The sequence below is a fragment of the Phyllobates terribilis genome, unplaced genomic scaffold (assembly GCF_046119375.1).
Source record: "Phyllobates terribilis strain yellow unplaced genomic scaffold, ASM4611937v1 Scaffold_11__3_contigs__length_659146591, whole genome shotgun sequence".
Taxonomy (NCBI): domain Eukaryota; kingdom Metazoa; phylum Chordata; class Amphibia; order Anura; family Dendrobatidae; genus Phyllobates; species Phyllobates terribilis.
Window position 1 is genome coordinate 555,872,295 of NW_027362771.1, and position 13,132 is coordinate 555,885,426.

Genomic DNA, 13,132 nt, shown 5'->3' on the forward strand with positions numbered 1-13,132 from the left:
CTATGCTGCTTCTCTTCTCCACTCTCCTTGTCTGACTCACCCTGCCTCAGCCCCGGGTTTATACAGGGGAAGTTCTTCCCCTCCCAAGACTGGGCAGGAGGTGTGGCATGCACAGGATCCCTGACCAAAGGACCTCCCACCTGCTCTCAGACATAACATTACATTACTGTGGAAAACCAGACCCCTAGGGTGCCACATATGCATGTGTCTAATGATGGGTCACACACCACATGGCCAGATAAAGTTGTAAAATGGTAAAATTACATTTCCTGGTGAATGCATTTGTCTTGGTTGAAAGCAATGCAAAAGTGCAAAAACGCATCAAAAACGCTATGTGTGAACATAGCCCAATTTGTGGAGGAGTGTTTTTGTTTTTGGTTATTTATTTTGCCTTATATACAAATCATTACCCTGGAAAGGATGTTCCTAATCATATTTCACAGGAAAATCCATTTAGATTTTGTTCTTGTATGTTTCATTGTGAGTCCATAAAAGTGGCGTAATACTCTGACCACATTGCTGACAGCAGTGATCTGTGAGTCAGAGATGCTTCCAGGGGTCTTCCCCATGCTGTTTCCATGTCATTTGAGCACTGTTCCCATCGTTTTGGGCAATTTTTAGGCCCTCTGCAGACTGCAGGGGGGAGCCGCCTGAAAAATGCTCGAGTTTCCCATAGACTTACATTGGGCTCATTGCTCGGGTCGAGCACCCGAGTATTCCAATTTGCTCGACCCGAGCAATGAGTACTCGAGCATTTTACTGCTTGCTCATAGTGAGTGGACCCAAAAATCCAAGGAGAGCAAGTAAGATGAGACTGAAGAAAAGGGATAGTAAGATCCTGAGCATAAGTGAACAAGAGACAGAGTGGCCTACCGGAGATGGAACTTAGGAGAGGACGTCTAGCCACGAGACCCCAAACTTATAATGCTGGAAGGTAACAGACTTAAGCAGGACTGAATATGTGGGACTAGTGAAGAGTCCCGAGCGGGAGTTACAGGCCACCAGTAGTGGGAAAAGGATGCAGAACCGCAAAACAAGTAGAGGAGACTTGTTGAACAGAACTGTTGCGTTGCAGCTAGGTTGCGGTGAAGTAGGGAGAAACAGTGGATATGGAGAGTCCTGAATTAAACTACTAAGGAAGCATACTGTGTGAAAAATGCTTCAATTTGTAAAGGAAACGTCCATAAGACTTTGTACCCCCTATCCCTTGTGTATAATCCTTATCCAATTGCTGACTGGAGATGGGAGCAGTAAGTTAAATATAAGTATTGCTTTTATTTTCTAAATCTTACATTTATTATTCTCTGGCATCAGGAAAGACCGAAGTACAAAATAAGGGACATTCAATTAACGGAGAACAATTTCTCTGAAAAACAAATTTCCCAGGAAAATCCACATTTTATCAGGCCCACTCATCTGTAATGTTTCCTAAAAGCCATCCCAGCTAAATTTGCACCCTAAAAGCCAAGAAGCACCTTTCTTGGTATGAACTGTTGTGTGACCCATTCTTTATAACCACATATGCAGTACTGTTATACAATAAACATTAAATTGTGGTGTACTTTTGTTCTAATTACCCATTGTGAAAATGAAAATTTTTTACTTAACTTACATTTCTTTCACTAATATTTTTCATTTTCACAGCCCAACGGTAAAAATAAATATCTGTTAAATACCTGTTAAGTAAAAATTGCTCACTATACCCCTAGATGAATCCTGTTATCTCTCTTAATTTTCCTCGGTGGATCACAAACACCAGAGGGTTATTATAATATTTTATAAGCTGGCATTTTTATGTTTCATCAGATGAGCGGGGACAGTATTGTTAAGGTTGGTACATTGCATCAAATCACATCACATCACATTATTATTTATAGACTTCTTTAAACATCAAGAAAGACTATGCATTGTGTTTTTTTTATTCTTTTTCATTAATACAGTGTTCAGTATACAGCTTTATTATGTAGAATTTACTTTCCCTTTAGACATTTATGCATACATCAGATTACACACATTATAAGATCCTATCAAAGGAAATGACAATATCATCTGATGTAATTTTTATTCCAGGAATTTTTGTATTATGTGATTCTTTGGACATATTTTTATTCAATTATTTTATAAGTTATTTTGTATGATGTTATTTTGCTTTCTCTCCACAACAAAGTGGTATAAGAAATCTCTCCATAGGTAATCCAAAATATACGTGATGACCTATAATTCAAAGAGGATTATTCCCTTTACTAGTTATTGTTTGTGTTCCAAAAAAAACGATGCTGGTTCAGGTAAAGGAAACTGCAAGAGCTAGCAAAGCTCCATAAGGCCTCCTACACATGTCTGTGTTTCCAGTACGTGTGGTATCCATTTTTTTCACTGATACCACACAAACCCATTATATCTTATGGTGCTATGCACATTTCCGTGTTTTTTCACAGATTGTATGTCAATATAAAACACATGGAGACTTGTCCATTTTTTTCGACAGCACAGACGACAAGGGTCAATACAAGTCTATGGGTCCATGAAAAACACGTACAACACAGGGATGACATCAGGGTACAGTCCGTGTGCCATATGTGTGCTGTCCGTGTTTAACATTGCAAAGAATAGGAGAAGCTTTGTCATTTCTTTCTTTCTTTATCCATCCGTGAAAAATACTGTTGACAAAAACGGACACACGGACCGTACACTGATGACACATTGATGGAAAATACAGGTATCGGTTTCTCACTTACGTGTTTTATATGGACATGTGAAGCAGGCCTAAGACTGTCTAAAGGTTGAAAGCTGTAAGTCTGTCTAAAAACTAAGGCTACAGTGGCATGCAAAATTTTGGGCACCCCTGTTCATAATTACTGTTATTGTGAATAGTTCAGCTAGTTGAAGATGAAATGATCTCTAAAAGGCCTAAAGTTAAAGATGACACATTTACTTTGTATTTTAGACCAAAAAAAATTGTAATTTTTTACATTTTAAAAATTACAAAAAATTATGGGCCAATGCAAAAGTTTGGGCACCCTTGGGCATTTGTGTGCTGAGATTACTTTGACAAAGGTTTAAGACCTTAATTAGCCTGTTAGGGTTATGGCTTGTTCACTATTATTATTATTATTATTAATAATTTATATAGCGCCATTGATTCCATGGCGCTGTACATAAGAAGGGGTTGCATACTAAAATACAGATATCACTTACAGTAAACAAACTAACATTGATGGAACGGTACGGAGGGAAGAGGACCCTGCCCTTGCGGGCTTACATTCTACAGGAAAGGGGCAGAGACAGTAGGTTGAGGGGTTGCAGTAGTTCCGGTGTTGGTTGAGGTGGCAGCAAGCAAGGTCATGGCAGGCTGTAAGCTTGTTTGAAGAGATGGATTTTCAGGTTCCGTCTGAAGGATCCAGGTGTGGTGGATAATCGGACGTGTTGAGGCACAGAATTTCATAGGACGGGGGATATTCGGGAGAAATCTTGGAGGCGATTGCGTGAGGAACGAATAAGTGTGGAGAAGAGAAGGAGGTCTTGGGGGGAATGGAGGTTACGTGAAGGAGTATATCGGGAGATTAGTTCAGAGATGTATGGAGGAGAGAGGTTGTGGATGGCTTTGTAGGTCAGTGTTAGTAGTTTGAACTGGATACGCTGGGGGAATGGGAGCCAATGAAGGGATTTGGAAAGGGGGGTAGCAGAGGAGTAGAGAGGTGAGAGATGAACGAGTCGTGCAGTAGAGTTGAGGATGGACTGGAGGGGTGCGAGAGTGTTAGCAGGTAGGCCACAGAGGGGAATGTTGCAATAGTCGAGGCGGGAGATGATGAGGGCATGCACAAGCAGTTTAGAAGATTGAGGGTTGAGGAAAGGACGAATTCTGGAAATATTTTTGAGCTGGAGGCGACAGTAGGTGGCGAGAGCTTGAATGTGGGGTTTGAAGGACAGGGCAGAGTCAAGAGTTACTCCGAGGCAGCGGATTGTCGGTACAGGGGAAAGAGTAATGTCATTTATTGTGATAGAAACATCAGGTGGGAAAGATATGCGAGATGGGGGAAAGATAATGAGTTTGGTTTTGTCCACATTGAGCTTGAGGTAGCGGGAGGAGAAGAAGGAGGATATGGCTGCTAGACATGCTGGGATTCTGGACAGCAGAGAGGTGACATCTGGGCCAGAGAGGTAGATCTGGGTGTCATCAGCGTACAGATGGTACTGGAAGCCATGGGATTTTATGAGCTGTCCAAGGCCAAGGGTGTAGATTGAGAAGAGTAGGGGTCCTAGGACAGAGCCTTGAGGGACCCCAACAGAGAGGGGGCGGGGTGAGGAGATAGTGTGGGAGTGGGAGACGCTTAGTGCAATAAACTGGGACGATATCCTGAGACATAAAACTACACAAAGCAAATGGGAGACATTTATTAACATCCTGAATAGGACCTGTGTACAATATATACCCTATGGGAATAAACATGCTAGAAATAGGAGGAAACCACTATGGCTAAAGAGAGCTGTAAGGGGCGCAATAAGTGACAAAAAGAAAGCATTTAGAGAACTAAAGCAAGTAGGTAGTGATGAGGCATTAAATAAATATAGAAAATTAAATAAATTATGTAAAAACCAAATCAAGGCAGCAAAGATTGAGGCAGAGAGAATCATTGCCAGAGAAAGTAAAAATAACCCCCAAATATTCTTTAACTACATAAATAGTAAAAAACTAAAAAATGATAGTGTTGACCCCCTTAAAAATAGTCTGGGTGAAATGGTGGATGAGGATGAGGAAAAAGCCAATATGCTAAATGATTTTTTTTCAACCGTATTTACACAAGAAAATCGCATGACAGAAAACATGATTAGAGATAACAAAAATTCTCCAGTAAATGTCACTTGCTTAACCCAGCAGGAAGTACGGCGGCGTCCATAAAATCGCTAAAGTTGACAAATCCTCGGGCCCAGATGGCATACACCCGCGAGTACTGCAGGAATTAAGTAACGTCATAGATAGACCATTATTTTTAATCTTTAAAGATTCCATAATAACAGGGTCTGTACCACAGGACTGGCGTATAGCAAATGTGGTGCCAATATTCAAAAAGGGGACAAAAACTGAACTTGGAAATTATAGGCCGGTAAGCTTAACCTCTACTGTGGGTAAAATCCTGGAGGATTTCCTAAGAGATGCTATACTAGAGTATCTGAATAAGAATAACCTCATGACCCAATATCAACATGGGTTTACGAGGGACCGTTCCTGTCAAACTAATCTGATCAGTTTTTATGAGGAGGCAAGTTCTGGACTGGACCAAGGAAATGCAGTGGATGTTGTGTATATGGACTTTTCAAAAGCTTTTGATACGGTTCCACACAAAAGGTTGATACATAAAATGAGAACAATGGGGATAGGGGAAAATATATGTATGTGGGTTAAGAATTGGCTCAGTGATAGGAAACAAAGGGTGGTTATTAATGGAAAACACTCAGACTGGGTCTCAGTTAACAGTGGGGTACCACAGGGGTCAGTATTGGGCCCGCTTCTTTTTAACATATTTATTAAGGACCTTGTAGGGGGCAAACAGAGTAATATTTCAATATTTTCAGATGACACTAAACTCTGCAGGGTAATCAATACAGAGGAGGACAATTTTATATTACAGGAGGATCTATGTAAACTCGAAGCTTGGGCTGATAAATGGCAAATGAGCTTTAATGGGGATAAATGTAAGGTAATGCACTTGGGCAGAGGAAATAAAATGTATAATTATATGCTTAATTGTAAAACACTGGGCAAAACTGTAACTGAAAAAGACCTGGGTGTATTGGTGGACGACAAGCTCATGTTTAGTGGCCAGTGTCAGGCTGCTGCTGCAAAAGCAAATAAAATAATGGGATGTATTAAAAGAGGCATAGATGCTCATGAGGAGAACATAATTTTACCTCTATACAAGTCATTAGTGCGACCACACTTAGAATACTGTGTACAGTTCTGGTCTCCGGTGTATAAGAAAGACATAGCTGAACTAGAGCGGGTGCAGAGAAGAGCGACCAAGGTTATTAGAGGACTGGGGGGTCTGCAATACCAAGACAGGTTATTACACTTGGGGTTATTTACTGTGGAAAAAAGAAGGCTTAGGGGTGATCTTATTACTATGTACAAGTATATGAGGGGACAGTACAAAGACCTTTCTACTGATCTTTTTACTCTGAGGCCTGAGACTGGGACAAGGGGGCATCTTCTACGTCTGGAGGAAAGAAGGTTTAAACATAATCACAGACGGGGATTCTTTACTGTAAGAGCAGTGAGACTATGGAACTCTCTGCCGCATGATGTTGTAATGAGTGATTCACTGTTAAAATTTAAGAAGGGCATGGATGCCTTTCTTGAAAAGTATAATATTACAGGTTATAAATACTAGATTCCTTGATAGGGCGTTGATCCAGGGAACTAGTCTGATTGTTGTATGGAGTCGGGAAGGAATTTTTTTCCCCGATGTGGAGCTTAGTGTTTGCCACATGAGGTTTTTTTGCCTTCCTCTGGATCAACAAGTTAGGCTATGGGTTGAACTAGATGGACTTAGTCTTCCTTCAACCTTAAAAACGATGTTACTATGTTAAATGTGTGGTTAGAAAGGTATGAGGAGATCCAGGATAGGGCAAGGTCTTTGACGCCAAAGGAAGAGAGGATCTGTAGTAGGAGGCAATGGTCAACTGTATCATCGTTAGGAAAGGCCAGGTGTTGCAAATTTCCCAGCTTTACAAAAACCCAGCCTTTTCAAATGTTGTGCCGAAAAACCGAAGCCATGGGTTCTTTTAAGCAGCTGCCTAGCTCTCTGAAACTGAAAATGATGGAGGAGCTGGCTTTAAGAAGATAGCAAAGCGTTTTTAAGTTGCCCTTTCCTCAGTTTGAAATGTAATTAAGAAATGGCAGTTAATGGAACAGTGGAGGTCACGATCTAATCTAGAAGACCAAACAAAATTTCAATGAGAGCTGCTTGTAGATTTGCTAGAGAGGCAAATCAGAACCCCGCTTGACTGCAAAAGACCTTCTGAAAAATTTAGCAGAATCTGGAGTTGTGGTACATTGTTCTACTGTTCAGAGACACCTGCACAAATATGGCCTTCAAGGAAGAGTCATCAGAAGAAAACCTCTCCTTCGTCCTCACCATAAAATTCAGCACCAGAACTATGCAAAAGAACATCTAAACAAGTCCTGTGGATCGATGAGGTTGAAATAAAACTCTTTGGCAGCAATGATCAAAGCTATGTGTGGAGAAAACGGGCACAGAATTTCAGGAAAAGAACATCTCGTCAACCATTAAGCAGGAAAGTGGATGAATCATGCTTTGGGGTTGTGTTGCAGCCAATGGCAAGGGTAACATTTCACGGGTAGCAGGAAGAATGGTTTCAATAAAATGTCAACAAATTCTTGACGCAAACATAAGACCATCTATTAAAAAGCTGAAGTTGAAAAGAGAATAGCTTCTACAAATGGATAATGATACTACGCACACGTCAAAATGAGGACCAATAAGCTATTTTCGCAAGGTCAAGCAGCAGAAACCTCCTGATTTACTATTATAGTTGGGCTGATTCCTCTAGAGTAGAGGGGGTGCATTCTCGATGGGATTTGTAAGCTCCCACAAAGGATACCAACATAGGTGTCGTAATGTCCTAATAGAACCCCTGCTAATTTCACTTATAAATTGGTTTCCTTAACAAATGTATATATTCATTGAATTCAATTTAAAACAAAATTGGATTTTGAGTTCTGTTCAAGAAAATTGTACTCTGTTTACAGCATGCACCAACCCATCTTCTCGATATATTCATAAATGTTACAATATTATTTTCCAACCCTTTCATTGTCATACCTAAGCTTGAGTAAATCATTAAAGACACATCTTTCCTTTCTATTTCTTTTGGCTTCTAATATAATTTTGCTGTGCTCTATCAAACGTATATGATACAAGTGTGTAACGAAATTTGGGGAAAAGTGATGGTTCACACATCTGTATATTCCTCTTCCAATGTCACCATAATAAAGACACTGTGAACTGTGAAATTGAGAATGTCTATATATCGTAGTTATGACATGCTTTTAATTTCACTATTGTGAGAGCAGGAGTTATATACTGTATCTATCCTGATTTAATTTTGCTTTTTATACATGCATGTCTTTGTTCATAAGATGGAGTCTGTATTCAGATAAAGAGGTTTGTCTAAAGACATTACAAAGAAAGAAACAAAAATTAAGGAGTAGAAGCTACGCCTAGACCAAAATAAAGTGTTAAATTTAGCTAATTAGAAGTAAGCATGCTAATGCCAGCACATTCTTTATAGCTAAACTAAGCCAATCACATTGTTACAATGCAGGACTCTTAATTACCTATATTAAAAGTGACCAAATGAGGAAATAAAGGAGTTCTACTCTGACAATATGTGTGTCAGTGTGGTTCTCCCTCTTTGTACATGTACTTATATTTCACTATTTAATTTGGAGCAGACACATCTCAGAACGTCCCACAATACGTGGAGATCGCACTTTCTTACTGAAATTATTCACCAATAAAGAAGATTTTATTCTGTGGATCTGGATCCTTCTTCATGCTGTTTCTACTGCGTCCAGGCAGAGAAGTTTTTCCGAGCTCCGGAACTATTGGGACATTGATGGCAGTGAGCTGTTTTTTCTTGTCCCATTTATATTGCATCGTATGTAGTAACAAATTCCATGATATCTAACTGTTGTTTCTTATTGAAGACAACATGAATGACTGTCAAAATGGAAGCTCCAGACATGAATTTTACATTGCCGCCTTCTCTATGTCTTCATGGGGCCAATTTGAGCTTTTTTTTGCAATTGTGATTATTTATTTAATTACCATGTTGGGGAATTTGACAATTATTTTTCTTGTGTGTTTGGTACCAAAATTACACACCCCTATGTATTTCTTCTTGAGTAACCTTGCTATTGTAGATGTCACATCCACTTCTTCTTCTGTCCCAAAACTACTTTTTATCACCTGGACCCAGGATCACAGGATCTCTTTTAGTTGCTGTATGACCCAATTATTTTTCTTCCTTTTATGTGCTGATAATGAAGTTTTCATACTGACATCGATGGCCTATGATCGCTATGTGGTGATATGTAATCCCCTACAATATTTCATAATAATGTGAAAGAACGTGTACATTGGAATGGCCGCTGTTTGTTGGCTACTTAGTGTGTTCAATTCTTTATTACATACATTACTGACATCTGTTCTACAATTCTGTTATTCCAATGTAATTAATAATTTTTATTGTGATCTAAATTCATTAATTGATTTTTCCACTACTGACACTCACAGCCGGAGAACATTCATATTTTTTTAAATTTGTGGTATTATCCTTGTGCAATTTATTCTCACCATTATTTCATATGTCTTTATCTTCTCTGCTATATTGAAGATCCGTTCCTCAGCGGGACGTATGAAAGCTTTCTCCAGCTGCACCTCCCATCTCATCACAGTTATATTATTCTATGCGCCGAGTATTTTATTGTACATGAAAACTGACTCAGAAGATTCTAAGGATCAGGACTTGTTACTATCAATGCTCTACATGGTTGTGGTTCCAATGTTAAATCCTTTAGTCTACAGTCTGAGAAATAAGGAGGTTTGGGGGGCTATTGTAGTGTTAGCAAATCATGAAAGTTTATAGGGGTCTTATATGAATAAGTCTTTTTCAGCCTATTAGCTTGCACTGCTCTAAAATATTAAAAGGAGCAGTTATTCACCCTGTGTGTGAGAGGTTAAAGGGAACCTGTCATGTAAAAAAAATACCATTATCCTGCAGATATGGGGTTATTCTGCAGGTTAATAGCATTCTGAAGCTGCCAGGTGCCTGCACTGAGAGCCCCCCTCGAAGTTTATTCCTCCCAGCAGCCTTGGACTTTGAGCCATAGGGGTGTGCCGGCGCGGTTTCAGTCACCACTCAGTACATAGTGAGTCGCGGCTGTAATCACTGCCCTAGCAGTGACTGACAGCTGGCTCAGCATTAGAGCTCAACATTAGAGCCGGCTGTCAGTCCGTGCAGGGGCGTGATTACAACCGTCGCTCACTATGCACTGAGTAGCGACTGAAAGCCTGAGCCTACCGGGAGGAACCAAGTTAATTACCTCCCAGCAGTGAGGCTCATAGTGCAGGAGCCTTACAGCTTCAGAACGCTATATTAACCTGTGAATTAACCCCAAACATGCGAAAAGCTCTAAGTGTCAAAACAAATGTATGCCCTTATCGGTGAATTCCTCTAAAATCATGCCCAGTTATTCACCCAATATATTTAGAAATTTTGCAGATGTATTTTCTATGTCCGAATCTGAAAAAATATTCCCACACAGGGATTATTATTGTCCCATAGACCTGGTACCTAACACCCCATTATAGAATCTTTCTGGTCCAGAACGTCAGGTCATGAAATATTATATAGCAGATAATCTGCAAAAGGGTTTATCAGACCGTCCACATCACCAGTGGGTGCAGGTAACTTTTTTGATGGTAAAGCATATGGTGGTCTAAGACCTTGTATTGACTATCGGAATTGTAACTAAATTACTGTAAAGAGTCAGTATCCTTTGCCACTCATCCCTGATCTCTACAACCAGCTGTTGGGTGCCCTTTGGTTCACCAAACTTGATCTCAGGGGTGTGAATAACCTAATCCGTATAAGAGAAAGAGATGGGTGGAAGAAGCCATTTAACACACCTGAGGGTCACTATGAGTATCTTGTGATTCCTTTTCCGCTAAGTAATGAGCCGGCTCTTTTTAAATATTTTGTTAATATCAAATTCATAAATGTAAGTGGTAAATATGTGGTTGTCTACCTGGATGACATCTTGGTTTATTTACCTGATATTACATAAGTCACACATCCGACATGTACATACGGTACTCTAAAGACAGAGACAACTTTTTATTTGCTAAACTTGGTGTGTTCTTGGTTCAAGGAGTTCATTTCCTGGGATATATCTTGTCCACTAAAGGTTTCTGAATGGACCCCTTTCGAGGTAGAAGCTGTTAAACAGTGGGTACAACCCAAATCTCTAAGGGCCTTACAGCATTTCCTTGGGTTTGCCAACTACTATTGTAAATTTATGAATGGGAATCTGTAAATAGGATCAACCCTCCAGAGCCGTCTATAAGGGTATGCAGGTCATAGGAAGCTGAACAGGTAAAAAAAAAAAACAAAGGCCACTCCACAGTGATGGATGGAGAAATAAATACTGCTATCACTAATGTCAGAATGATGTATTCAATTAAATTACACTGACAATGAATTGGGACAACCAGGGCCAGGTTAGTATTACTAGGGCCCAATAGGGTATTTTCCATTCCCCGCTGAATAGGATAGACAGATGCATGCAGGATTAATGTCTGCAAAAAGATCCCATCCCCTGGACATAGATAAATGGGTGAGATGGTTCTGTTTTTAACTATTTCACGTGTGTAATCACTGATGTTAGGAAGGACTGATGAAGATTTGTATCTCACCACTGTCAGTAAAATTCAATTGAATACATCAGTATGACTTTAGTGACAACAGTCTTTATTTCTCCATCCATGACTGTGGAGTGGACTTTGATTTTTTTCACCTGTTTCAATACTGGTATTTTTTATCAAGTATGTGTTTGTGTATTTTAATAAAATAAAAGTTATGTTTTAGAATTTACTCACAGCCTGCTTAGATACATTATTAACAATGAGTCACTTTGGAGAATATTGGATTAGGTAATTCTCAAGGATTTGCGTCTCCCACAATGAGGAAATATGGTCTTTATAGACCTTTGTTAGTTCTTTGAAAACAACATTTTAGGCGGGTGTATATCTTCTTTTGTACCACGCCCTTGTCTGAGAACACCTCCCTAGCATCAGCAAACCACTGTTCTGTGTTTATTCCACTCATCTCTAGTGGTGATAGGTCTTTTTTAACCCCTTAACGACACATGCCATACATGTACGGGAGGTGCTTTCCTGCAGACCGCCATGCATGTACAGCGTGATGATGGTGCAGGCTCACTCCGAGCACCAGCGTGATCAAAAGTTGATGTCAGCGCTATGAGAAAGCTGACACCAAGGGGCAGTGCCCACGATTGATGCTAGTGTAAGGATGTGGACTGTTGCAGTTGCATTTCCTTCCCTGAATTCATCACAGGCGTTGCTGTATTATGTAGTGTGTATAATGTGACAAGTGTTAATGATATGTAATGTGAATTTTGTAATTCAATAGGTATGTGCAGTTTAACTATAGGGATATTTAGAGTAAAGAGTCAGGACTAGCCCACTTGGGAAGGGGTAATGTAGGGGAAGCTGAGAACCTCCTCTTAGAGAGTCATATAGGAACTGGAGTGCATAGTGAGTGGACGAAAAGGTCCAAGGAGAGCAGTGTTGCATTCTGGGGTGACCCTAAGTGAGAGGAGACTGAAGAAAAGATTTTAAAGATGAAAAAAATAACTAGATCCTGAGCATAAGTGACCAAAAGACAGAGTGGCCTACCGGAGACGGATCCTAGGAGAGGACGCCTAGCCACGAGACCCCAAGCTTATAATGCTGAAAGGTAAAAGGCCTAAGCAGAAATGAATATTTGGGACTAGTGAAGAGTCAAGAGCGGGAGTTACAGGCCACCAGTAGTGGGAAAAGGATGCTGAACCGTAGAACAAGTAGAGGAGACTTGTTGCGTTAAGGCTGGGTTACGGTGAAGTAGGGAGAAACAGTGGATATGGAGAACCCTGAATTAAACTATTAAGAAAGGATACTTTGTACCCCCTATCCCTTATATATAACCCATATCAATTTGATGTTCAATAAAGAGTTTACTTTTGAATGGTGGTCTCACTGATTGAACTGTGAAACATCTGGTCCTGGCAAACCAGCTGTTAAGGAGACGGTTGAAACAACTTTATTCCAATGGAAAGCAACCGAACCCGGGGTCCACGATGCAGCCTAGAAGCCTGCGGCCGAACACCCACCGGGAAAGAATGTAGAACTGCCAACTAAAGTATAAATCCCTCCAGTGTTACTACACACCGGGATGGGAAAGGATTCACACTATCTCCGTTAACTGCACGGGAGATGTGCGACAAATAATGTAGCCGTAGCTCTGTTGACTGCATTGAGACTACGCAGCA

General features: G+C 40.2%; 1 pseudogene; it reads left to right on the top strand.

Annotated features, from left to right (window-relative positions):
• Nucleotides 1-8,733: 8,733 nt before the first annotated feature.
• LOC141167345 (olfactory receptor 1N1-like) lies at nt 8,734-9,669 on the top strand (annotated as a pseudogene).
• The last annotated feature ends 3,463 nt before the right edge of the window (nt 9,670-13,132 follow it).